At 40.8% G+C, this 26,457-nt stretch overlaps 1 protein-coding gene across 1 annotated transcript in view; it reads right to left on the minus strand.

The window, feature by feature from the left end:
- The window catches only part of LOC140477665 (sorting nexin-18-like), a 58,472-nt gene that overhangs the window by 23,987 nt on the left and 8,028 nt on the right, over nt 1-26,457 (minus strand). The gene's annotated exons all lie outside the window — the stretch shown is intronic.

Consider the following 26,457-nt stretch of genomic DNA (forward strand, 5'->3'; position numbering starts at 1 on the left):
CCCTATGAAACTTAAAGAAGTTTGGGAGAAGATTTGTAGCTCGAGTGCTCGTTGTTGTGGTTCTGTTCGCCGAGCTGGGAATTTGTCTTGCAAACGTTCCGTCCCCTCTCTAGGTGACATCCTCAGTGCTTGGGAGCCTCCTGTGAAGCGCTTCTGTGATGTTTCCGGAAGCGGCAGAGACAGGCCACTATAAATGCCAGAGGAAACATCACAGAAGCGCTTCACAGGAGGCTCCCAAGCACAGAGGATGTCACCTAGACAAGGGACGAAACGTTTGCAAGACAAATTCCCAGCTTGGTGAACAGAACCACAAACAAACAAACACACTCAGTAAATCAAGACACTGTAAATCATTCTGTCTCTACCACACAGCCTACAAAAAAGGAAAATTAAAAAAAATCACTCAAGAGATGTAATTATCAAATTTCTCTTGGGTGAGATTTTACTTTTCATAACTCCATTTAATTATTGCATGTTTTACAAATGTCACCTGACTCAATCACCACCTTCTAATAACAGTATATTATGCAAATATATTAATTTATTTTTGCATAACAGCACAGACTTAAATGGCTTCTCATTCACATCTCAAATCATCATTACAGAAAATTAATGCAAATGATTTTTTTGGACTTATGATTTTCAAGATTTGGCAAATTGTTCTGGGTGCCTCACTTCAATATGCCAGCTAGAGTGGGATACAACTGGTTTATTCCACACTGCCATGTTAAACCACAAAACAACAAGTAACGTGAAACCATTGGAGTGGAGAAGAAAAGCCGCTATTGGAAAAGTAGGCATGCAAACAGAAAATGCTGTAAAGATTCAGCAGATTTGGAAACCTCTGTCTAGGGGAGAAAAAAAAAAGTTAAAGGCCAGACACTCTCTTCACAAGCAGCACCAGATTTGCTGAGCATTTCTATCACTTTCCATTTACATTTCAGAATTCCAAGCATCATTTTGCAAACATTTGAAAGAGAGATGCAGCTCTACCCAATGTATAGGCCATAAAGACAGGAACAGAAGTAGGCCATTCAGCCCATCAAGTCTGCTCCATCATTCATGGTTGATCTGATAGTCCTCAACTCCAATCTTCTGCATTTTCCCTCTTAACCATCAAATCCCTTACTGATTTAAAAAAAAACACAAACAGTCTCAGCATATATAGTGACCCAGCCTTGACAGCTCTCCGTGGTAAAGAATTCCACAGACCTCAGAAGAAATTGTTCCTCATCTGACTCAAATCTTAGAGGAAAGAGAGTTTGCAGTTCCTCAGTGCAAGACTCTTCCCAGCGTTTATAACTTCTCCACATCTAGCCTGTCAAGTCACCAGAAAATCTGATCATTTCAATAAGGTTGCCTCTCTTTCTCTATTCCAACCTGTACCACGTCTCCTCATAAGACAGTCTCTCCATTCCTGGGCTCAGCCTAACTAACCTTATCTGAAGAAACTGGTATTGGAGACAGTCAGGAGACCAAAACTGTTGACAGTATTCCAGCGGTGGCCAAACTGGGGCCATGTAGTTTCATACTCCATTTTCTTTGAAATGGAGGCCACTATCCCAATTACTTTTCCCATTACCCACTGAATGTTTTGTGATTAATGCACAAGAACTCCTAATTCACTGTTCAGTAGTTTTCTGCAGTCTTATTTATGGCTTCCCATTTTCCCAGTTTAGAATTCTCCCCCAATTCCCACTGCTGACGGTTTTGATCAGATTCCTTGATGCTAAACTCAGTCAATTCAACCTTGACATCCAGGGCGGTCATTCTCAACTTTGAAATTCAGCTATTTTATTTAAATTGAACCAAGGCTGTAATGAGGCCCAGAATAGCCTAGGCAGAACACAAATTGCATGACTGTAGCTGTTCATTGTTAAGCAAATGCTGCTTGATAGATGTCATTAATAGTGGTTCCATCATTTAATTGGTGATTGAAAGTATACAGGTGGAGTGGTAATTGACAGGGTGGATTTATGCTCCTTTTTGGTGCACAGGACATATCTGGGCAACTACAGTTGCCCTGGAAGAGCTTGGCTAGGAATGCACCGCTTGCTAAATATTTCACTGAAGTACCAGCTAAGACCAGTGTGTTTGATTCTTGGTTGTGGGTGCCAGTCTTGCTCCATCAGGCTTAACGAAAGGTTTACTGAACTGAACGGAAACTGCCTGTGTATAATTCAGCAATGATGGTTTAAAATGTGTACTTTCATGGCATTAACAGCTACTGGTGCAGAATGCAGAAAAAGGTGAAGAGGAGCATACAGAAGGTTGCAAGGAAGCAGTGGGTTGAATTAGATTAGTGAAGCAGTCTGGAAAGAGAGTGTCCACAGTCAGTCAGCGACAAATGCCCTGCAGTCACTTCTTGCGAAAAAGAACAAGAGTAACATCACAGGAAGTCAGAAGTTCATTCTCTATGTAGTGGCATCTGAGCTCACTCAAATCATTTCTACCCCAAGCTCACAAATATTCAAAATGACTGAAGAAAGTAACATCAGCCAAGGCAGAGAACAGACTTGGAGAAAGTGATTCTTGCTCTACTACAGAGAATGGAGGCAGCAGCGTGAAGAGAATCTGTTGAATACATCTTGAATAAATTTTATGCTCAAACTTTAATACAGAATACACATTGGTGACAAAGCTAACGTGTATAAAAAGCAACAAGAGTGAACTAAAAAAAAGGTTAACCTCAAAAGAATAGCAACACAGGTAGTGTGTCAAAGCAGTGCGTGGGAGTTCAAGAATACCACTGTGATCCAAGGTGAATATATTCGCAATAAGCATTTGAAATTTGAGCTGTGCAGCTGAAGACTTAACTACGGACACTGATACATCAGGGAGGGGCACGATCCTGGATTCTTTGTACCAGAAGGCAGTCACACCTCTTAGGATAGGATGTTCTGGTATAGTTTGTGATAAGGGGCAGAAGGATGCAACTGCAACGGACGCAGGCGCAGCAGCCAGAGGACAGGTGCACATGAGTACTAGCCTCTGCAATTATCCACAGGTTTGATGCCCTTATGGCTTGAAGATAGATGAGCTAATGACTATGGGCACTGTGATACAGAAAATCATTCAAGTGAAGGAGCCAAAAAGGATGCAATGGTAGAAACTGCAGTGAAGACAAGAAGGTCTCTGCAAAGAACACAAGTCAAGGCAACTGTATCTGGTGCCAGGGTCATCTACGCAGGGCTGGAGAGGAATCTGCATGGGAGGGGAGGATCCAGTTGTCACAGCCCACGTGGACACCAAATGACTTAAGTAGAACAAGGAAAGGGGCTTTCAGCCAGCGAGGAGATCAGCACCAAATTAAGAACCTCAGAAGGTAATTTCTGAGAAGTAAACATTGGCTGCTTAGAAAGTGTCTGTGAATTAATAATATGGCCGATGAACTGAACCTGTACTATGCATCACAGGAAAAAAAAACAAATGTAGGCCATTTAGCCCTCAAACTTGCTTCACCATTTGATAAGTTGATCCAACTCAGTATCTTGTTCCCACTTTCTACCTCTACCCTTTTATCCTGAAAATCTATATCTAACTCCTTCTTGAAAATATCCAATGTTTTGACCTCAAATCACTTTAGGCAGCAGAGAATTCCACAGGCTCACCACATTCGAGGTGCAGAAATTTCTCACAGCTCAATCCTAAATGGCCTATCCTGAAACTGACCTTTCATTCTTGACTTGCCAGATAGCAGGAGCATCTTTTCTATGTCTACCCTATCTAGATATTTAAGGATTTTCTCAAAAATCCACATCATTTTGTGGACTCTCGTAAATATAATCCTCCATAGCCATAATATCCTTCCTCAGATAAAGGAGACCAAAAGAATTGGACTTGGTACACTAGGTACGGTCTCAAAAAGGCCCAATACAATTGCAGCAAGACATCCATGCTCCTCTTAAATTCTCTATGAAGGCCAGATCATTTTATTATCTTCAGTGCCTGTTGACTCAGTTTACTTTCAGTGACTGTTTTTCCAAGAACAAGAACACACTGGTTTTGTTGCACCTCCCCATTCCCAATCCAAATAATAATCTGCCTTCCTGTGTTTGCTACTAAAAAGTGGGCTACCTCACATTTAACTTCACTTGTAACAGGTGTCCACTCACTCAACTTGCCCAAATCACCCTGAAGCATCTTTGCATCCACTAATATGGTCACCCGCTAACTCAGTTTTGTGCCATTTGTAAACAGAGATATTACATTTAATTCCCTCATCTAAACCATTGTGAAATGCTAGGGTCCAAACGCTGATCCCTACAGTACCCCACAAGTCACTACATGCTACTCCGAAAAAGATATTTATTCCTACTGTTTGCTACCAACAACCAGTCTCTGTGCCGGTACACTACCAAGAGAGTGTGGTGCTGGAAAGGCACAGCAGGTCAGGCAGCATCCGAGGAGCAAGATAACTAGGGGTTTAGATAGGGTTGACCATGAGAACCTTTTTCCACGTATGGAGTCAGCTATTATGAGGGGGCATAGCTTTAAATTAAGGGGTGGTACGTGTAGGACAGATGTCAGGGGTAGATTCTTTACTCAGCGAGTCGTGAGTTCATGGAATGCCCTGCCAGTAGCAGTGGTGGACTCTCCCTCTTCATGGGCATTTAAACAGGCATTGGATAGGCATATGGAGGATAGCGGGCTTGGATTGGCGCAACATCGAGGGCCAAAGGGCCTGTACTGCACTGTATTTTTCTATGTTCTATGAGCAGGAGAGTCAATGTTTCAGGCACAAGCCCTTCTTCGGGAATGAGTCCTCATTCCCGATGAAGGGCTTGTGCCTGAAACATCGATTCTCCTGCTCCTCGGATGCTACCTGGCCCGCTGCGCTTTTCCAGCCACACGCTCTACTCGGACCTCCAGCATCTGCAGTTCACACTTTCTCCCAGTACACTAGCCCCAATCTCATGCACTTCAAATTTTAGATGTTAATCTTTTATTGAAGTCCTTATTAATAGGACTCAGTTTGCAGATACAGCAAGTAACCATGAAAACTAATAAAAATGTTACATTTTATTTGAGGGAATTGATTGCAAAAGTAGGGATCTCATGCTTCAGTTATATAGGGCATTGGTGAGACCGCATCAGGAATATTGCGTAGCACGGATCACTACGTTTGGAAAGATAGTAATATGCTGGAAGCAGGTCAAACAAAGTTTACTCATCAATACTTGGAATGAGCTGATGGTCTTCTGAAGACAGACTAGACAGGCAAGTCCTGTATCCTCTGGAGTTTCAAGGGTCTGAGGTGACTTAGTTGAAACATAAATCTGAAGATGACTTGACCAGGTGGAGGTGAAAAGGGACATTCTAGAATTAGAATTTAAAGACAGAGGAAAATAGTAAAAAAAGGTTTGGAAGCCATTGAAACACCCTTCCTCAAAAGGCAGTGGATATAGGATATTTAAACATTTTTAAAGGGCAGAGGGGAAAGAAAAAGATTCTTGATTACCATGGGGATGAAAGATTATTAAAGGGTTTGCAGGAATGTATTGAATGACAGAGCAGGCTTGAAGGGCTGAGTGGCCTACAATTCCTCCTTATTGACATATTCATATTCAGTAGCCCATCAAAAACAAAAAAAACTGGTTTAAGCCTTCAGCTGTTTAAGTGCCAAAAGGTTCAAAGATTATACATATCTATGGTGTTTACATGCAGAGGAACATTACAGGATTTGTCTAGTTCAGCTGAGCTCATCTTAAACACAATATTGCGGGAAGGGCAAGGCCCTTTCAACAGAAAGGAAATTTGTAATTGAGGTTTTCACAAGGGTATTGTTGTATAACTTCTGGCTGCTTATACAAAGCCTCATCAGGATTAACCTGTCGGAGGCAACTTTGACATAGTACATGACCAAGAGTGTAGTGGGAAAAGATTATATATTTGGCACATTTACTAAAAAACGTGGAAGCAACTGATTACATCATCTTAAAGCTCACACTGTTAGCTGTCACAAAGCTAGTCCCTTTTTTCCCTCTAAAAGTTGTTCCTTGGCTCAAGGAGACTGTCCTTTACTTTTTTCAGAAGGACAATAAACCAGGCTGGATTCCGATCATCCTAGTCTGGTAAAGACAAAATAAAAAGTATTTTGAGAGGCCTTTCGTTTACATGTAAACAGATGAGACTTCAGGCCAAAGTGGTCACATTTTAGAAGTGACCTGTATAATGAAAGGGGAGTGCTCAGCTCTCTAGCTGGAGAGTTTTTAGTTCAGTCTTGAACTGGCGAGGAGTTCAACAGGGAGCTGTTTAGAAACTCTTTTCTGCCCTTAACTTCTACCTGTAAGCATGTGGTCCATTGACACTGGACTTTAAAAGGGAGTTTGCTTATTGGGAATATTGTATATATTCTGAACAGCATAATTAAGTCTAGTTGGATAGACTGACTTCTGCAAGTGTTCTTTCTGTTCTGCGTGTTTCATTGTGTAATCTTGTGAATAAATATATCTGTTTTAAATCTAGTAGGAGAACGTGAGGACTGCAGATGCTAGAGATCAGAGCTGAAAAATGTGTTGCTGGAAAAGCACAGGTCAGGCAGCATCCAAGGAGCAGGAGAATCAACGTTTTGGGAATAAACCCTTCTGCCCGAAATGTTGATTCTCCTGCTCCTTGGATGCTGCATGACTTGCTACGCTTTAAAAATCTAGTAGTCAACCTAACTAAATTAATCTGGGTAATTTTCATTGTACACTTACTGAAACAAATTGTAAAGTTAATGTTCGGAGCTGCCTGCTTAAGAATGGTTTGAGTGGTCTGGCTTAGTCCATAATACAGAAATAGATCTTTTAAAGATACAAAAGTATCTGTGTAGTATAGAAAATCATGTATAAAAGCCTGAAGACAGAAAACCAAAAAAAAACAAACTTTTGAGCAGGCACTGAACTGGTCTAAGTGTGTCGTGCTGTTCCAATCAGCCACTTCCAACCTCAGATTACTAATGGTTTCACATTCAAGGCAGTTTTTTGATTCACAGGAAATGTGTCAAGGCTGCTGTTGTGTAACACTGGATATCTGAACAAACTGTAAAGGATCCACACTCTAATCATTCTGTCCAGTTTTCAAGAAAAGCAACAATCTTGCAGTTTGCTCTTAATCTCAGATTACAGCAACACCCACTATTCTTTAAATGGCAGCACCACAATCTTGCAAATTAATGACAATGTAACTAGCAGGGAGGCAGTGGCCTAGTGGTAACACTGAACTAGTATGGCAAACCCCATGATAAAGGGTCTGTGCAAGTGGGCTCAAATCCCACCATGGTAGATGTGAATTTTTAATTCAATAACAAATGTTGAAAACAAAAGCTAGGGAAGGAGCCCGGCCACATGATTAAAGTTCCATGGGGACCATTTTGGAAAAGTGACCATAATTCCCTAAGTTAATTATGGATAAGGATAGAGTAGTCTTCGAGTGAAAGTACTAAATTGGGGAAGGCTAACTACCAAAATATTGGGGCATCACAGTGGCTCAGTAGTTAGCACTGCTGCCACAGCACCAAGAACCTGGATTCAACTCCAGCCTCTGGCAACTGAGTTTGCACATTCTCCCAGTATCTGCATGGGTTTCCTCCAGATGCTCCAGTTTCCTCCCACAATCGAAAAGACGGCAGACAGGTGAATTGGAAATGCTAAATTGCCCATATAGTGTTCAGGGATATGTAGATAAGGTGCATTAGTCAGGGATAGATGTACAATAATAAGGTAGGGGAATGGCTCTGGGTGGGTTGGTGTGGACTTGTTGGGCTGAAGGGCCTGTTTCCACACTGTAGGAATTCTATGTAGGGTTCACTGTAGGGTTTTTCTTTTCCCGTAGAATCCCTACAGTGTGTAAAACAGGCCATTCAGCCCAACAAGTCCACACTGATCCTCCAAAGAGCATCCCACCCAAACCGACCCCTTACTTTTCCCTGACACCTTACATTTCCCATAGCTCATGCACCTAACGCACACATCCCTGAACACTGAGTTCCACCTAACCTGCACATCTTGGAGATGGTGGGAGGAAACTGGAGCACTCAGTGGGAACTCACACAGACACAGAATGTGCAAACTCCAGTCACGAGGGGTCAAAATTGAACTCAGGACCATGGCGCTGGAGGCAGTGCTAACCACTGAGCCACAGAGCCACAATGTAGTTAGCAGATGAGGATTTACACTCAAACAGCTATGTGGGAATCTTTTGAAGGCCTGAACTTAAAGAGTTCAGGACCAGCCTGTTCCTGTGAAAGTGAAGGATAAGGAGGGCAAGATTCAGAAACCTTGCATGACAACAGAAACCATGAGTTTGGTCAGAAAGAAAAAAAGTGGTGGTTTAGGAAAATAAAGTCAGAGCGAGCCCTCAATAGAATATTTTTAAAAAGTGAAGAACTTAACAAGGAGTTAAAAACAGGGCCATGAAACTCCCTTCCAGATGGGATTAAGAAAAATCCCAAGGTGCCTTGCATGTGTATAAAAGCAGCAAGAGGGTAGATAGGGAATGGGTAGGTCCACTCAAGGACAAAAGGAAGTGATTTGTGTGTAGAGACAGAGAAAGTGGAGGGAGGTCTTTAATAAATGCTTTGCATTCACCAAGTAGATGGACACAGTGGATGGAGAGTCTAAAGAAGGGGTTTATTGATATGCTAGGACACATCAACATTAAAAAAAGATAGGAGGAGTGTCTTGAAAAGGTAGATAAGTTCTCAGGAACCTGAGGGAATCTCAGAATACTGGGGGGGGGGGGGGGGGGGGGAGGAGGAGGAGAAGAGAATGAAACTGATGGGGCCTTGTATGAAATCTTTGTATCCTCTTTTAGTCAGTCAGAGCAGAGCAGAGGTTCCACAGGACTACAGAATAGCCAATATTGTTCCTTTATAAAAAGGGCAACAAGGATAATCCAGGAACTTATAGGATGGCAAAGCTTAAAAAGTACTGGTAGGGAAATTATTGGAGAAGATCCTTCATCAATAAACATGTAGAAAACTGTGTGTCAAAGAAGTTAAATCAGAGTGCTCCTCAGCCAGAAATAATGGATGAACCAGGAGATCTACTCCCAAATGAAGTCCATGTCTGAGATGTTCAAGTTGTGTGACCTGACCTATACAGGAAATCCAGGAACGGCCTTCACAAAGCTATCTGGAATGCCAGAGACGCCAGGCTAACCACATGAACATCTGTCATTTGTAGCAAAGCTTAGTAGATGATATTACAGGCTACAAAAGGCAAAGTCAGGTAGACTCCTGGGCAACAATACATTTCTCCCCAATGTATTCAATGCATCCTACATTCATTTCAAAGTCAGTGAAATGATGTCACAAGCTCTGACAGCCTCAGGTGCACCTTTACTCACAGTCACCTCTGCAGACAACAGATCGGCCTTCCTGCGAGTGAACTCATGGACAGCTACTCACCCCATTGGAGTCCTGGCCATGTACCCAGATCCTACATGGACCAGCTGGTGGGAGTAATTGGCAGACACCTTTAACCTCTCCTCACTACAATCTGAAGTTCCTAACTCCTTCAACACTACCATCATCCCAGTGTCAATGAAAAATCAAGCAGCATCCCTCTATGGCTCAATGATTAGTCAAGTTACACATCAACTCCAGCCTCCCAGATTGCCTTGATACTTTATAATTCACTGACTGTTCCAACAGGTCCACAGCAGCTACCATCTCCCTGGCCCTACACTCAGTCTGATGTCGGTATCCTTTAGTCCAGATACTGCAGAATGTGACTTATTGACTTTAACTCTATCTTCAACACCACAATTACAACCAGAATCCGAGACCTAGGAATTTTCTCCCCTTGCTGCAAGGAGATCCTCAACTTTCTGACCTGCAGATCACAAAATCATAAAGGTTAAAAGTGACAACATCTGCCTCACAATAATCCTCAACACCAGTACGTGGTCAGAAAATGTACTCAGCCCCTTACTATACTCATGACTGTGGTCAAATTCTGCTCAGATTCCATTTATAAGTTTGATGATACTGCTATTGCAGGCCAGATCCTAAGCAACAAGACATCAGTTCAGGAAAGAGATAGAGAGCTGAGTGGCATGGTGTAAAGATAGCAATCTCTCCATCAATGCCAGCAAAACAAAAATGGAGCTGATCATTGACTTCAGGAAGTGAATGGAGAACACCTTTGGGGGAATGCAAATGTGGTTTTGTGGTTTAAAAGTGAAATGCCAAGCAATATTATAGGCCAAGTAGTCTTACTTTAATGGTGGGCAAATTGTTAGAATCAATCACGAGATATCATATAAACTGACAGTTAGAAATGCATGGAATCAGGGATAGTCAGCATGGCTTTAAAAGGAAGGTCATACCTGAAAGAATTCAAATCAACTTTGAGGAAGTGACAAGGAGGATCAATAAAGGTAGTGCTGTAGATGCTGTCTACAAGGATTTTAGAAAGGCACTTGACAAGGTCGGACATTGCGGACTGAACCAAAAAAAAACTAAATCCGTGGGACAATGTATCAGAATGTATCTAAAATTGGCTTACACAGGAAGCAAAACAAAAAGAGTAATAGTCAATGTCTGCCCTTGCAAATGGAAAGCAGTTTCAAGTGGTTTTTTGCAGGGCTCAATATTGGGACCACTGTTGTTTGTTAATACGTAAAACTATTTGGACTTGAAGATGGGAGGCACAATCGGGAAATTTGGAGATGACAAGAATTGATTATGCAGTGGATAATGTAAAGAATAGATGTAAGCTCAAAAAAGGAGATACACAGGAGTTTGTGGAGTGGGCAAGAAAGTGGCATTTCAACTAAGTGGGATGTAAAACAATAAAAGGGAATACACAATAAACAGGAATATATTGAGGGGGTAGAAGAGGAAAGAGACCTGGGCATGCAAGTGAACAGGTCCCTAAAAGATAGCAGTACAGGTAGATAATGTTGTAAATAAGGCATACGAATACACGTTTTAGAGTCAGATGTACAGCATGGAAACAGACGCTTCGGTCCAACCCGTCCATGCCGACCAGATATCCCAACCCAATCTAGTCCTACCCACCAGCACCCAGCCTATATCCTTCCAAACCCTTCCTATTCATATACCCATCGAAATGCCTCTTCAATGTTGCAATTGTACCAGCCTCCACCACTTCCTCTGGCAGCTCATTCCATTCATGTACCACACCCTGCGTGAAACAGTTGCCCCTTAGTTCTCTCATCTTTCCCCTCTCACCCTAAACCTATGCCCTCTCGTTCTGGACTCCCCAACCCCAGGGAAAAGACTTCGCCTATTTATCCTATCCATGCCCCTCAATTTTGTAAACCTCTATAAAGGTCGCCCCTCAGCCTCCGATGCTCCAGGGAAAACAGCACAAGCCTGTTCAGCCTCTCCTTGTAGCTCAAATCCTCCAACATCCTTGTGAGTCTTTTCTGAACCCTTTCAAGTTTCACACCATCTTTCCGATAGGAAGGAAACCAGAATTGCATGCAATATTCCAACAGTGGCCTAACCAATGTCCTGTACAGCCGCAAAGTGACCTCCCAACTCCTGTACTCAATACTCTGACCAATAAAGGTAAGCATACCAAACACCTTCTTCACTATCCTGTCTACCTGCGACTCCACTTTCAAGGAGCTATGAACCTGCACTGCAAGGTCTGTTCAGCAACACCCCCTTGGACCTTACCATTAAGTGTATAAGTCCTGCGAAGATTTGCTTTCCCAAAATGCAGCACCTCGCACTTATCTGAATTAAACTCCATCTGCCACTTCTCAGCCCATTGGTCCATCTGGTCAAGATCCTGTTGTAATCTGAGGTAACCCTCTTTGCTGTCCCCTACACCTCCAATTTTGGTGTCATCTGCAAACTTACTAACTGTACCTCTTATGCTCGCATCCAAATCATTTATGTAAATGACAAAGAAGAGGGCCCAGCACCGATCCTTGGGGCACTCCCATTGGTCACAGGCCTCCAGTCTGAAAAACAACCCTCCACCACCACCCTCTGTCTTATACCTTTGAGCCAGTTCTGTATCCAAATGGCTAGTTCTCCTTGTATTCCGTGAGATCTAACCTTGCTAACCAGTCTCCCATGGGGAACCTTGTCAAACACCTTACTGAAGTCCACATAGATCACATCTACTGTTCTGCCCTCAATCCTCTTTGTTACTTCATCAAAAAACTCAATCAAGTTTGTGAGACATGATTTCCCACACACAATGCCATGCTGACTATCCCTAATCAGTCCTTGCCTTTCCAAATACATGTCCATCCTGTCCCTCAGGATTCCCTCCAACAACTTGCCCAACACAGAGGTCAGACTCACTGGTCTATTGTTCCTTGGCTTGTCTTTACCACCCTTCTTAAAACAGTGGCACCACGTTTGCCAACTTCCAGTCTTCCAGCACCTCACCTGTGACTATCGATGATACAAATCTATCAGCAAGAGGCCCAGCAATCACTTCTCTAGCTTACCACAGAGCTCTCGAGTACACCTGATCAGGTCCTGGGGATTTATCCACCTTTAACCATTTCAAGACATCCAGCACTTCCTCCTCTGTAATCTGGACATTTTGCAAGATGTCACCATCTATCTCCCTACAGTTTATATCTTCCATATCCTTTTCCACAGTAAATACTGATACCAAATGAATATTTTGCATCTCCCCCATTTTCTGTGGCTCCATACAAAGGCTACCTTCTTTGGTTAAAAAAAATACAAAAGTAGGGATCCAATGATGAAAGTGTCAACTGAAGTACTATGTGCCGCTCTAGTCAGGAAAGACATCATTGCTATGGAGACAGTCCAAACAAGATTTACTAGAGCTCAAGAATTGTCTCTGAGGAGGGACTGAAGAGCTTGTGTTCGTTTTCCTTACTATTTGCATCTTGTCATTATCATAGGAATATATTTCAGATTGCTATTAGGGTGAAAGGCAAGGCATGTAGCTGTAGGGAATGCTGAATGACTAGAGAAATTGAGATTTTAGTTAAGAAAAAGAAGGAAACATGTCAGGTATAAACAGCAGAGATCAACTGAATCCCTAGATGAGTATAAAAAGGCAGTAGAGTCAGGAGGTACAGCATGGAAACAGACCTTTTTGGTCAAACTTGTCCATGCCGACCAGAAATAGGAGTATACTTACAAGGGAAATCAGGAGGGCAAAAAGGCAACACAAGATAGGTTTGGCAAATAGGGTTAAGGAGAATATATTTTTAGAATCCCTTTGGATTAAAAAGGACTAAAAAAAGTAACTAGGGATAGAATGCCCCCTCCCCCCCAGATCAGCAAGGCAGCTGACAAGTGGAGCTGCAGGAGATTTGGGGGGGGGAAAGAAAAATGAGTATTTTGCACCAGCGTTTACTGTGGAGAAAGGTATGGAAGATATAGAATGTGGGGAAATAATAACACCTTAAAAAAAATGCCCATATTACAGAGGTGGTGGTGCTGGTTGTCTTGAAAATACATAAAAACATGAGTAGGAAGCTAGGGATGTGATTGCTGGGCCCCTTGCTGAGAGATTTGTATCAATAGTCACAAGTGAGGAGCTGGAAGTCTGGAGATTAAATAGTGGCACCACATCAGCCAAAAGATGGTAAGGACAAGCCAAGGAACTATTGACCAGTGAGCCTGACATCGGTGGTGGGCAAGTTGTTGGAGGGAATCCTGGAGGGACAGGATTGATTTGCACTTTGAAAAAGCAAGGACTGATTAGGGATAATCAGCATGGCTGCGTATGGGAAATCACATCTCACAAACTTGATTGCGTTTTTTGAAAAAGCAATGAAGAGGATTAGCGAGGGCAGAGGGGTGGAATGTGACCTATATGGACTTCAACCAAGCATCCTCATGGGAGACTCGTTAGTAAGGTTAGATCTCGAATATAGGGAGAACGAGCCATTTGATACAGAACTGGCTCAAAAGGTAGAAGACAGTGGGTGATGATGGAGGGTTGCTTTTCAGACTGGAGGCCTATGACCAGTGGTGTGCCACAAGGATCAGTGCTGGGTCCACTGCTTTTTGTCAGTTATATAAAATGATTTGGATGCGAACATAGGTGTTTAGTTACTAAATTTGTAGAGGACACCAAAATTGGAGGTGTCGAGTATAGCATAGGTGATTACCTCAGGAGGACAACAGGATCTTGATCAAGTGGGCCAATGGGCTGAAGAGTGGCAGATGGAGTTTAATTCAGATAAATGCGAGGTGCTGCATTTTGGGAAAGCAAATCTTAGCAGGACTTGTACACTGAATGGTAGGGTCCTAGGGAGTCTTGCTGAACAGAAAGAGACCTTGGAGTGCAGGTTCATAGTTCCTTGAAAGTGGAATTACAGGTAGATAGGACAGTGAAGACAGCATTTGCAATGCTTTCCTTTATTGATCAGAGCATAGAGTACAGGAGTTGGGAGCTGCACAGGACATTGGTAAGGCCATTTTTGGGAATAGTGTACACAATTCTGGTCTCCCTCCTATTAGGAATGAGGTTGTGAAACTTGAAAGGGTTCAGAAAAGATTTGCAAGCATGTTGCCAGGGTTGAAGGGTTTGAGCTATAAAAAGGGGAGGCTGAGGGGTGATGTTACAGAGGCTTAAAATAATGAAGGGCATAGATTGGGCAAAGACCTTGTCTATTTACCCGGGGGGAGTCCAGAAGCTGCCAGTGGAAACTATGGAGACTGGTACAATTACAGCAGGGATACAGGCAAAGTGCTGGCAAATGGGACTAGATTAGATGAGGATATCCGATCAGCATTAGACCGAAGTGTCAATTTCTGTGCTGCACATCTCTAGGACTGTGCCACTGTTGTCTAAGCACTGTGCCTTGAATGAAACGGCTACTAACCTGTCGACCCCCTTTATACTTCTGTTACACAGCTAACACATTTGTGATATTCGAATCCATAACTGGATCAAATTATCTTATTTGCAGAGCAAATAAACTTCAGTTCATACTCAAATTTACTACTGAAATGGAAACATCAAAATGAACTCCATTTCCTCAGCATGTTGGTTGAAAAGTCAGTTCTTCAGTTCAATTACTATCTACAGAAAGATTCCATTCACTAGTCAACGTATATGTTGGGAGTCCTACAAGCCACAAGGTGGGTCTTATTGCCAACCTTGTGAATAGCACCCTGGCCTTCTTGCTCACAATTATGCAAAGATACAGCATATTAAAACTACCCTTCAAAACAATAGCAACCCTGACCAATTAAATCACTTGTTATATACTGCAAAAGCTCACAGCTATCACTTTTGCTTCTGAATGGTGTCATGTCTATGTCAGAAAACTCTGACAGTGGAAGTTGCCTCAAAAATTTAAGTTGGAAGTCAAGTCAGCCTTCCACTTTGCAGGAAAGTCAGGTGATTTTCTCCATCAACGGAATGCTATAGTCAAACCAAAAAGGATATCTTAAGAACCGCACAAATGATATACAACTTTCAGTGTTAGCCTGATGCTGTGTATTTAGCCTGGACATTCCAATGATTGCCCAACCTGTCAGCTGTTCACTGCAAGCTAAATCATGCTTGACCACCCCACATATGAAAGCCTCATAACAATCAGTATCCAACATGTACTCCAACAGAAATCACATTTACCAAGTAATTCTGCAAAGCATTGATACTCCTAAATTGGTTTCTGCAGTCAGGCTCACAGAGCAACAAATTTGATTAGAGATTACATATGTTAACATGGGACCTGGTTTTTTGTAGGGGGAAAAAAAAAGTAATATGCCTATATATTGCATTTTTTTCCCCCAATTCTAGAGTAATTCCTGCTGACTACCCAATGACAACATCCCAGGCAATCTACTTCCCTGGTCTAAGTTTTTCAGCATAAAAAAAAAGTTGGCTCATGACAGGTCCTGCTACCACTTCAGGCAAACCATGATCCAAATCAACCAGAGCACTTCTCAAATTAGATAAATTGGGACACCGAGTCAGTTTTCCTTCATTTTAATTCGACAAAGTTGACCATCGGTGAACTTTTTGTTTTACATAACTTTGCTCTCTTAACAAAAGAGATGTAATTGAAACATATACAAATGGTGATTGTTGCACCACAATGCATTTTCCCATGCATACTTGGGCAGGGGTTATATAGTTTAAATTCAGTCTGGTAAAACTGATAACATCATCTTTACTTCAACAACAGGTAATTCAGCAAAAATTACTAAATACAGCTTCATCTCCTAAACTTCTATGTAGGCCAGACCAGAGAAAGATACCAGGTTTCCTTCTCAAAAGTATTAGTTCAAGTTGAGTATGTGAACTAAATGACTTTCCAAAAAAAAAAACCACAAAAAAGCACCAAATTTATTAAAATTTGCCTTGATGGAATCTGAACACAACCTCTAGGTTTCTAGTCGAACACCATAAATCAATCAATCATCGCACTAAATAAATCTGCATATTCTCTTGGTCAAATCCTTGCCTTAATACTATCACCAGTCTTATGTTTTTTTTAACAACAAAAAAAAAATTTGAGATAAAGTATGACCTAAGAAAATAAAACGTGATACAGATGCAACTGAAATGCAGGTATCTCAAATTTGCTAACTGTTGATCATTTAGGAGTACAATCAAGGTGTAAGAGGAAGGCACCAATTAGATGACAACAAATTGGGTATCTTCTTTCAGTTACCATAAAAATACAATATACACGCAGAAGCAAGGACACTGGTCAGTGGAAAAATTAAAAAGGATAAAATGGCAAAAAAGTACAGGAAAAGAGCAAAGCTTTGAGGAAATGATTTAAAATTCCTGTTGCTGTTCTCAAGATCAGAAAACAGAGTGAGAGAGGCATGGAGGCTTGTGCATTTTGTATATGATGGCATATACGTGGATGCAAGGCTATACAAGAGGTCACTAATTCAGGAAGGAGAGGGATTACAGAAGGAAACACATTTTTAATAATTAAAAAAAAGTCCACTCATGGGGGTTGAGAGAGTCAAATAGTTGTTCTTGCAGGATGTGGACATTAAGAGTCAGGGCAACACTGGATTATTCAGAGTTATTACCCTGAGTAGGTGCCAGTTTGAAGTAATTGAGAAGTTTTACTAGGTCACTTCAGAGGATAGTTTTCTGCTTGACTCAACCAGGTTTGTGATTCCAGTCCAAGTAAAAAGGCCTGCAAACTTCCTTCCTTCATGGCATTAAAAACTTGCAACAATTGGACAGTTTCACAATTGTATTGTATATTAATTTTTAAAAACTGAATTAAAGTACTCAAAAGAAAGAGGTAGAGCACAAATTTACATTTTTTTGAAGGACCAGTCTAGGGAATTAGAATTTTAGTTCAGTGGGAAGACTGCTACAGTAGATTAGATTCAGGTAAGGAAGAATGAATCAGATGCTAGCTTTTCAACTTCCTCAGTTGTTTACAGGTTAATTTTTTTTTAAATGCCAGTAGCTATATGCCTCACTCCAATTAGAATGTGGTTAACAAGTTCACCAGAAACAGAAAAGGAGCCAATTACAAGGTTTTCAGGAGTGAAAGAAAGAGCAATTTTATTTTTTCTCTCTAGTTTTGCCATTAATAAGTCCAATGCAACAAACACTAACACAAAGGTGCGCAGGTACAAAGTTAAAACAGGATAGTATCCATTACAAAAAAAAGCTAAAAGAACGTGCAGCTAAAATTGAGAATTTGGAATAAGTTTTTAAACCTGGGACTATGGTTGGTTTGTGGTTGAATCAAGAATAGCTGTGAGTACTGCAAAGATCTTGGGAGGCCTTTGTGATTGGATAATTGGCTGATTTGCTTTGTGACTGATCTTTAGCCTTCCTTAGAAGGCAGAGGCACTTCTCCAGTTTCATTTCTTAGAAACCCCTCTCCTATCCTCTTCCAAAAGTGACTCTATGAAATGCAACTGATGATTGGAGTATTCCCAAGTCATACATCCTCAACTTTAAGTCAGGCTATGTCTTTCACGTCCAACATATGAAATATATTATGTAAGTAAATCAAAACAGGAGATACATGTTTCACTGCATCACACTGGTTTCAGTATTCCCCCCATATCAATTGCAGTTCAGACTGATTCTTATTTAATTGATGGTTTCATGAAGGTTCATGAAGCTTTATCACACCCTAAGTTAGATGAATACTATGACAATTTTGAAGTAGGTTTCCAAATGCAATGACAGTTTTCAGTCCATGGATAGCTCTTATGAAGGGTAAGAGGCAACCATATTGAAACACAAGATTCAAGGGGACGACAAATAGATGCCGAAAGTTTATTGCCCCTGGTGATGGAGTCAAGGTTTCCCTCATGAAAAGAAGATATGATCTCAGACTAAGGGTCAACCATTTAAGACTCAGAGGAGTAACTTCTCTCAGAAGATAGTGAATCTATAATATTATTCACCACAGAGCTGCTGTGGTTTGGTTATTAAATATGTTCAAGGCTGAGACAGACCATTTTAAATCAAAGAAATAAAGGGTTAAGAGGAAAGTGGAGTTGAGGAGGATCAGATCAGCCAGAATCTCATTGAATAGTGATGCAGATGGGCTGAATGCCCTACTTCTGCTCCCAATTGGTATCGTTTACTGTTAAAACTAGTAATGGAATTTGAAAATTTATGGACTATGTTTTATTACTGTGACATCAATACTATCATATTCTAAACTGATAAAATGAGCTACATGCTTTAAGTGAATAATAATGCAGAGAGATTGGGGAATTCCAGCAAAATACTGAGGGGGTATAATCTTTGGCAACAAGAGATAAGGAAAAAAAGAAGTGACTATATATTTAAAAAAAAAAAGTGGTAAAGGCAGATTTGGGGAAAGGAACAGAGCTCTGGTTGAACTGTATCAAATGCTTACAGATTAAAGGCAGTAGGTACTGGCAGGAGTCAAAAAGAATCTGGAGGACACTTCAGTTCACTAGATTTTCATGTGAAAAAAAAAGGTACTGGTTCATTATTCTAAAATAAAAAAAAGGGGAAGAAAAGAACAAACAAGTGACTTCAACCAGATGCACTACAAAATATGATCTTCTGCTTCAACTCCATTTTCCTGCCCATTCCACACATATTTTGTTTTTCCAAAGAAGTAACAATGTCTCAGTCTGAGGGAATTCCCAAAATCTCCAGATGAGAGTGTTTCTCTTTATCTCCGTCCTAAATGATTAACTTCTTACCTCGAGAAAGTACTCATGTTCCGGTTTCCCCAGCTTGGGAAAAAAACCCTCAAATGTCTACCCTGACAATCCTTTTCACAAATCACTTCTCATTCAGCCTAACTGCAGAGAATAGGTCCAACTTGCTCAGTCTCATCACAGACAGGGAGTGAAGTGCTATCCCATCTACAAGGATGTCCTTCCTGGGATGTGGATACAAAAACTCCAAGTGTGATTCACCAAAGCCCTTTCAGTTAAACAAGACTTAATTACTCATGTTCCAATCACTTTTCACTGAAGGCCAATAGTATCATTTGCTTTCCTAACTTCAATGTTCTTTATACAAATACAGCTAAGTCTCCAAAACTTGTGAAAAAAAAATTAAAATGAAAGCACTCTTTTCAATTCTCATGATCAAAGTGAATAACCTCATGCTTTGCTACATACTCCACCGTCACCTGGTGCATTCCTCACTCACCCTTAAATGGAGGTGGTAGAGGACATACAGGAACTCCTCGGCCGATCAGCCTGACATTAGTAATGGGGAAAGCGCTACAGACCATTATAAAAGGCCTAATAGCAGAGCCCTTGGAAAACACTGAGGATTGGACAGAGGCAGCATGGATTTAGGAACAGAAAAATCATACTTGATAAAGTTATTGGAAGTCTGAAGATGTAACTAGTAGAGTTGACAAGGGGGAGCCAATGGATGTGGTTTAATTAGTTTTCATAAGGCTTTCAAAGAGGTCCCACGTGAGATTAGCATATAAAATTAAAGCACACAGGATTGGGAATCATGTCAACTGGTTGGCAGGTAGGAAACAAAGAACATGAGTACACCTGCCTGCTTCCGATTGGCAGCCGATGACAAATGGGTTCCCATAGGGACCGGTACTTCAACCCCAGCTATTCACATTTCCCAATAACGATTTTGATAAGGGAACTAAATGTAATGTCTCCAAGTTTGCAGGTCACAAAGAATTAAATGGTGAGCAGTGAACGAGATGCAGACATGCTCCGGTAGGATTTGGAGCAGTTGAACGAATGGACAAATGAATAGCAGATGGTCTATAAAGGTGGGTACGTGTGAGGCTATCCAATTTGGTTACCGGGAAAAAACAGGTATCGGGAAAGGGAAGGGTGGGGTGCGGTGAGACTAGGTATCCTTGTACACCAGTCCCCGGGCGCAGGCCTGCACGTACAGCTGGTTGTGAGGCAGGCTGACGGTGGACTGTACGCTTGCTACGGGGGCCACGTCAGGGATGCCGTGTTCCGGTCGTACAGGGCGTTGGAGGAGGAGGAGGAGGAGGAGGAGGAGGAGTGTGTGCAAAGATTTACTGACCGATTCCTGGGACGGCAGCACTGATGTATGAAAAGACCAAGAATCGGTTAGGACTCTATTCGCTGGGGTTTAGAAAAATGAGGGGATCGTATAGAAACCTGTAAAATTCCAACAGGACTATTCAAGATAAGTGAAGGAAGAATGTTCTTGATATCAGTGTGGCCAGAACTAGGGATCACAGGCTAATGCTATTGGGTAGATATTTCAGACCAAGAGGAGGAGAAATTTCTTCACCCAGGGAAGTGAACCTATGGGAGGTATCTGCCACAGAAAGCGATTGAGATCAAAACACTATTTTAGTGGGGAGTTAGACAGCAAGAGTTCTTAGGGCTAAAGGAATCAAAGAGTATGTGGAGAAAACGTGGAACCGAATATGGAGTTGGATTATCAGCCATGATCATATTGATGAGTGGATCAGACTCAAAAAAGTGCCAAATGGCATATGGCTGGTCCCATTTTGTGTCTCATGGCTCACAATCCCATCTAACTTTATATCAGCAGCAAAGTTGAAGATAAGGTTGAGATTATTGCACTATCACCCAAGCCAGTAATATAGATTGTAAATACCCAAGGATCCAGTATTAATTTTTGCAACCCTCCTATAGGAAGGACATTGTCAAACTGGAAACGGTTCAGAAAAGATTTACAAAAGGATGTTGCCAGGATTGGAGGGTTTGAGCTATAGGAAGAGGCGAAAGTGTGTTGCTGGAAAAGCGCAGCAGGTCAGGCAGCATCCAAGGAGCAGGAGAATTGACGTTTTGGCCATGAGCCCTTCTTCAGGAATGAGGCTAAGAGGTGACCGTATAGAGGTTCAGAAAATCATGAGGGGCATGGAGAAGGTAAAAAAAAAAAAAGTTGAAAAGCAATCCAAGGGGCAATTTTTCCACAGAGGGTGATGCATGTATGGAATAAAATTACCAGAAGTGGTGGAGGTTGATATAATTACAACATTTTTAAAAAAGGCATCTGGATGGGTACATAAATAGAAAGGGTTTAAGAGGGATATAGGCTAAGTGCTGCAAATGGGGACTAGATTAGGTTAGCAAATCTGGTCATCATGGATGAGTTAGACCGAAGAGTCGGTTTCCACACTGTGCATCTTTGACTTGGATGCTCCAAAGTTAAGCCAGAAAATGCCAAGTTCATTCATACTCTCCAGTACCTACTCTTTAACTAGTCTTCCATCCAAACTAAATTCCCCCCCCCCCCCAAAATCTTCAAATTTCACCAGCCTTTAATGTCAGAGATGTACAGCCTGGAAACAGACCCTTCGGTCCAACCCATCCATGCTGACCAGATATCCCATCCCAATCTAGTCCCACCTGCCAGCACCCGGCCCATATCCCTCCAAACCCTTCCTATTCATATACCCATCCAAATGCCTCTTAAATGTTGCAATTGTACCAGCCTCCACCACATCCTCTGGCAGCTCATTCCATACACATACCACCCTCTGATTTATTAATCTTATGTGGATTCATATTATCAGATTCCTTATCAAAAATCCAAGTACATTACATCTATTGGTTCCCCTTTATTTACTCTACCAATTACATCCTCAAAAGGCTTAAATAAAAATCAGTCAACTATGATTTCATAAAGCCATACTAATTGTGCCTGACCATACAATGACCCTTGAATTGAGCAGTTAGTACTCCCTTAACAATAGATTGCATCATTTTTCCAATGAATGATGTCAAACCAAGATGCAGTCCTATTTCCTCTCCATCCCTCCCTTTTTGAACAGGCGTCACATCTGTTCATTCCCAATCCTCTTGCATCATTCTGGAATCCTAAGCATGTGGCAAACAAGCACAGTGTATTCACTAAATCTGCAGCTACCTCTTTTAGCATGCTTCCATGTAGGCAGTCAAATCCTTGGGATCCACCTACTAGCTTGTAACAACCTTCAGTTTCTCCATTATTCTCAGTTTATATAGAAATTTGAATTCTTACTGCTCTTAGAAATAGAGGGCAATCCATGTTATTTGCATCTGCTGTAAAGATAGAAAATGCATTTGCCCAATGTTTGTCATTTCTTTATTCCGTGGAATTTCTCCTGTCTACAATCACCAAGGGACATTTTAGCTCAAAATTTTCTTTTTATGTATTAGATAACTAACTGTACCTTACCAGTCTTTTTCTAATTACAAATCAATTCTAAAGAATGGTTACTGGGCTCAAAACCTGAACTCTGCTTTCTCTCCACAGAGGATGCCAGGCTTGAGATTTTCTAGTAATTTCTGTTTCTGTTGTTTCAGATTGCCAGCATCAGCAGTGCTTTAGTCTTTTCTCTTTAGTACTTAAAAAGATGGGAGTGAACCACCCAAGAATATAAAATAGTTAAGTCCTCAAAAACTGTATGTTTGGAAGAGTTTTAGATATTAGCCATCTTCAGGCATTAAACTGTTCTTAACATTACAAGCCTTTTTATCATAGGATCACCCTTGCCAAGTCTGTGTCTTTTCAGTTAAAGATTTTAGAAAACATTTAAAATTAGTCAGTCTAGATTGTTCAGCAAAAAAAAGGAAGAATGGAGAGATGAGAAACACTGAGCAATTAGGTGGTAACACATGCACTCAGCTACAAAGTTGTCGATAGCAGGAGAAAAACTGCAGACAATAGATAAAAGGGTCCAGTGGGTAGTTCAACCTGTGTTTGTGATCCTGATTCAGTTGATCTCTAAATATAAAGCAAACTAAACCTCATTTTTGTTCTCTATTCATTGATTTTGGACAGTAAATGATCAGTCTCATTTTCTGACTTGATGTAACTGGGATAGGAAAAGCATCATGTTTTAACTATGTTGCTCTGCAAAACTTGAAAGACAACCTTTTGCAATCATTTCAAATTTAAAACCCAAGCACATAACAGGCAACAATACTTTCTCCTCTTTTTCTAAAATAAATTAGACCTAAAATACAGAAGACAAGGTTGACAGCTTAGTTTTCTTGATAACATGTGCGCTCGCCAATTCCCTAGGTATTTTCTGGCACGAACACTGAACACAAGTTACGAGTGACAGTTATTTAAATGCAGATGCAGGAGACACTTCAAAACTGGTAGAGTGCTCCATAATCCACATCCCAGTTGTTGTTGTAGTAGAGTGCATTGCTCTGCAGATAATCAACTTTTCCCTCATACACTAAAGTAAACATGGTTTGGAAAAAAATCAAAAAAAAATCCATCTTCTGGACAGATCTATTTCAAAACAAAAACTTTAGTCTATTGCCAACATATAGTTAAAAGAGAGAAATCCAGAACTACTAGCGAGATGATTTCAATAACCATTAGGGCTTAATTTCAACTGTCATCTAGTACTGGAAACAGGTGTGTTCATATTTGCACCTGGCCTTTATAAATGATTATAGTAAATAGTCTACAAAAGCACCAGAAGTTCAAGCCTCATCGATAAAATAGTTAAAAATCACAATATAAAGCAATATAACATTTAATTTGAGCTGTTCAGTGTGTTGTGTGAAAAATCTCTTTTCCTGACTTAGTGCTTAGAGATGAAGCAGCAATGGTTCTCAAATAATCAAAATCTAGCACTAGGTGTTCATTTAAAATAGCATTTCTTTAAAAAAGGTCCTCCAGTAGCCAACTGGGTAATCCACGGTCAAATATCATTTTTCCTCTCCCATTAGAAAACAGCACTATGTGGCAGACAGGAAGAAAAGTCCATTTCCTGGAATATGTGTTTTCTATGAAAAACATACCAGGAAATCACATGAAATAGCAAGATATTCCATTACTGTGGCTGGTCAGTATTCTGCAATGCTCTGCCTAAACCAACCACTTGGTTAAGGATTCTAAATTGCATGCAAAACAGGCAAATTAAATCTATTTGTTTTTCTTAAAAAAAAGAGCAAAATCTGTAATTTATTCTCTGCATCTATTTCACTCTCTTTCACAAGTGGGTCAAATCTGAAAAACTACTCCAGTCAAGTCAGTAAGATGCAACAGTGGGATGTAAATTAGTGCTAGTCATTGACGGTTTACATTTTTTCCAGAGTATACAAAATTTTAAGTTCACAATGAAATAATTCACTGATGCACATTCAACTCATGGTGAGATTCCCCTCCCCCTCATCATGCTACCATCTGTTCTCAATTGTGAAGTCATTTTCATCCCATGGCAATGTCATCCCATCTGGTGTACTGACTTATTTCCAAAGTAAAGCTCTTAAGACAGCGAACAGAATGGAGTTTACATTTCCCAAAAGCTGTGCAAACACTTCCTTGGCCATAACAAAAGACCAACACAGATTAAATATTTCTTCAACTGTGCTTACACCACCACTCTCCCCATCATAAACAATTTATTAGTGACAAGTTTATTAGAGAACTATAATATGCTTCACTTACAAAAGACGTTTTGGCTTTGTTTAAAAAGAGCTTCCTTCTGCATGCTAACGATTAAAAAGAAAAAACACCATTCATGCAAGATTTATGAGATAATTGGAGGCACACCATGTTGTACATCACTCAACACTTACACTATTTTAGTGCAGCAATTCAGTTAGTTATCACAAATGGAAAAAACAGCATGAGCATTTAGAAGACATTATACCAACAGCTTGAATCAGTAACCCACAGACATGGAATCAGCTGATTTCAACTTAGGTTTGTACAATTAATTTGTAAAAAGTGGACATTATGAAATAAACCCTTGTACTTGAAAGCCCTGAATGTTGAGAAATATAAAAAGCAATTTCCCACTTTGATCATTTTGTTACAGCATTAAATATTTCTAATGGGTTATAATATTCAGAATAATGATATATTGACTGCCCCAAGCGTGTTGCCTTTTCTCCACAGATTGCAACTTGGACACAGGAGAGATTTGTCTGCTCCAATAATCTCAAGCAAACCCTAATGGAAGCTCCTAATAGGGCTTTCTGCACCAGCAATGTTTAGTATCTCCCCAACAACTAATTGCAGTTCAGTATTCAAAGTCCTCAAAACGCAAAGAGGAAGCCAGTGTGTCTCTCCAGCAAAAAAGGAGGCTGCAGCTGCAGGTGGTTCCAGTCTTTGTGATTTGACAGATTATCAAGTCTGACAACCAATCGGTCAAGATTGTGGGGACAATACTGCTTAGATGGAAAACTCTATGGCTTCAATTGCATCTATGCCAAAACTAAATTGACTCCACGGTTAAACGATCTACCATTTCCAGATTACTGCAGAGTTCACTGCTCACCATATTCACAAGTAAATCTCATTCTTAGAGGTTATTAAAATCATGAGGGGCATGGATAGGGTGAATAGCCATGGTCTTCTTCCTAGGGTAAGAGAGCAGAGGTTTAAAGGTCAGAGGGGAAAATATTAAAAAAGAACAGAGGGACAATTTTTCATGCAGATGGTCATGAGTTTATGGAATAAGCTGCCTGGGGAAGTGGTGGAGACATTGAAAGGGCATCTGGATGGGAGTTGGAAGATTTGAGGGGAATATGGGCCAATTCCTAACAAATGGAACTTGGCCAGATAAGGATGTCTGGTCAGCAAAGAAGAGTTAAAAAGGGTTAATTTCCCTGCTTAATGACTCTCTACATGAGAGAGACTCAGCCTTTCCTTGAATGTTGTCAAAAAATTCATATTAATCTACAACAGGTTAGCCAAAAAAAAATTCATAAAGCTCAAAACTTTGAGTCCTTCCTGTAATTTGATAGCTGCCTTTCCAGCAAAAGGCTGCCATCGCGATTCATCACTGGAGCAGATGCGCTAACTCAGCTTTTTACAAAAAAAACTAAAGCGGTATTTTTGACAAGATTACTGCAAGCCAAAAGTTATATGTACAGTGCAGTTACTACCAGCACACTCCTAGACTGCAATGAGACAATGTGTGTACCACATAAAACAGTGTGAAAAGAGTCCCATCAGCCATCCTCTGTCACATCATCCTGATTCAATGAGAGGAGCAAGCAAATGCTAATGACCCTCTTAATCCAGCTCCACAGGCAAACACCCTGCAAATGAACTTCAATAAACTGGACACTATGTCAAGGTAACCAGAAAGAGTCTTTCTAACCAGGTC

The sequence above is a fragment of the Chiloscyllium punctatum genome, chromosome 1 (genome assembly GCF_047496795.1).
Source record: "Chiloscyllium punctatum isolate Juve2018m chromosome 1, sChiPun1.3, whole genome shotgun sequence".
In the NCBI taxonomy this organism is placed as follows: domain Eukaryota; kingdom Metazoa; phylum Chordata; class Chondrichthyes; order Orectolobiformes; family Hemiscylliidae; genus Chiloscyllium; species Chiloscyllium punctatum.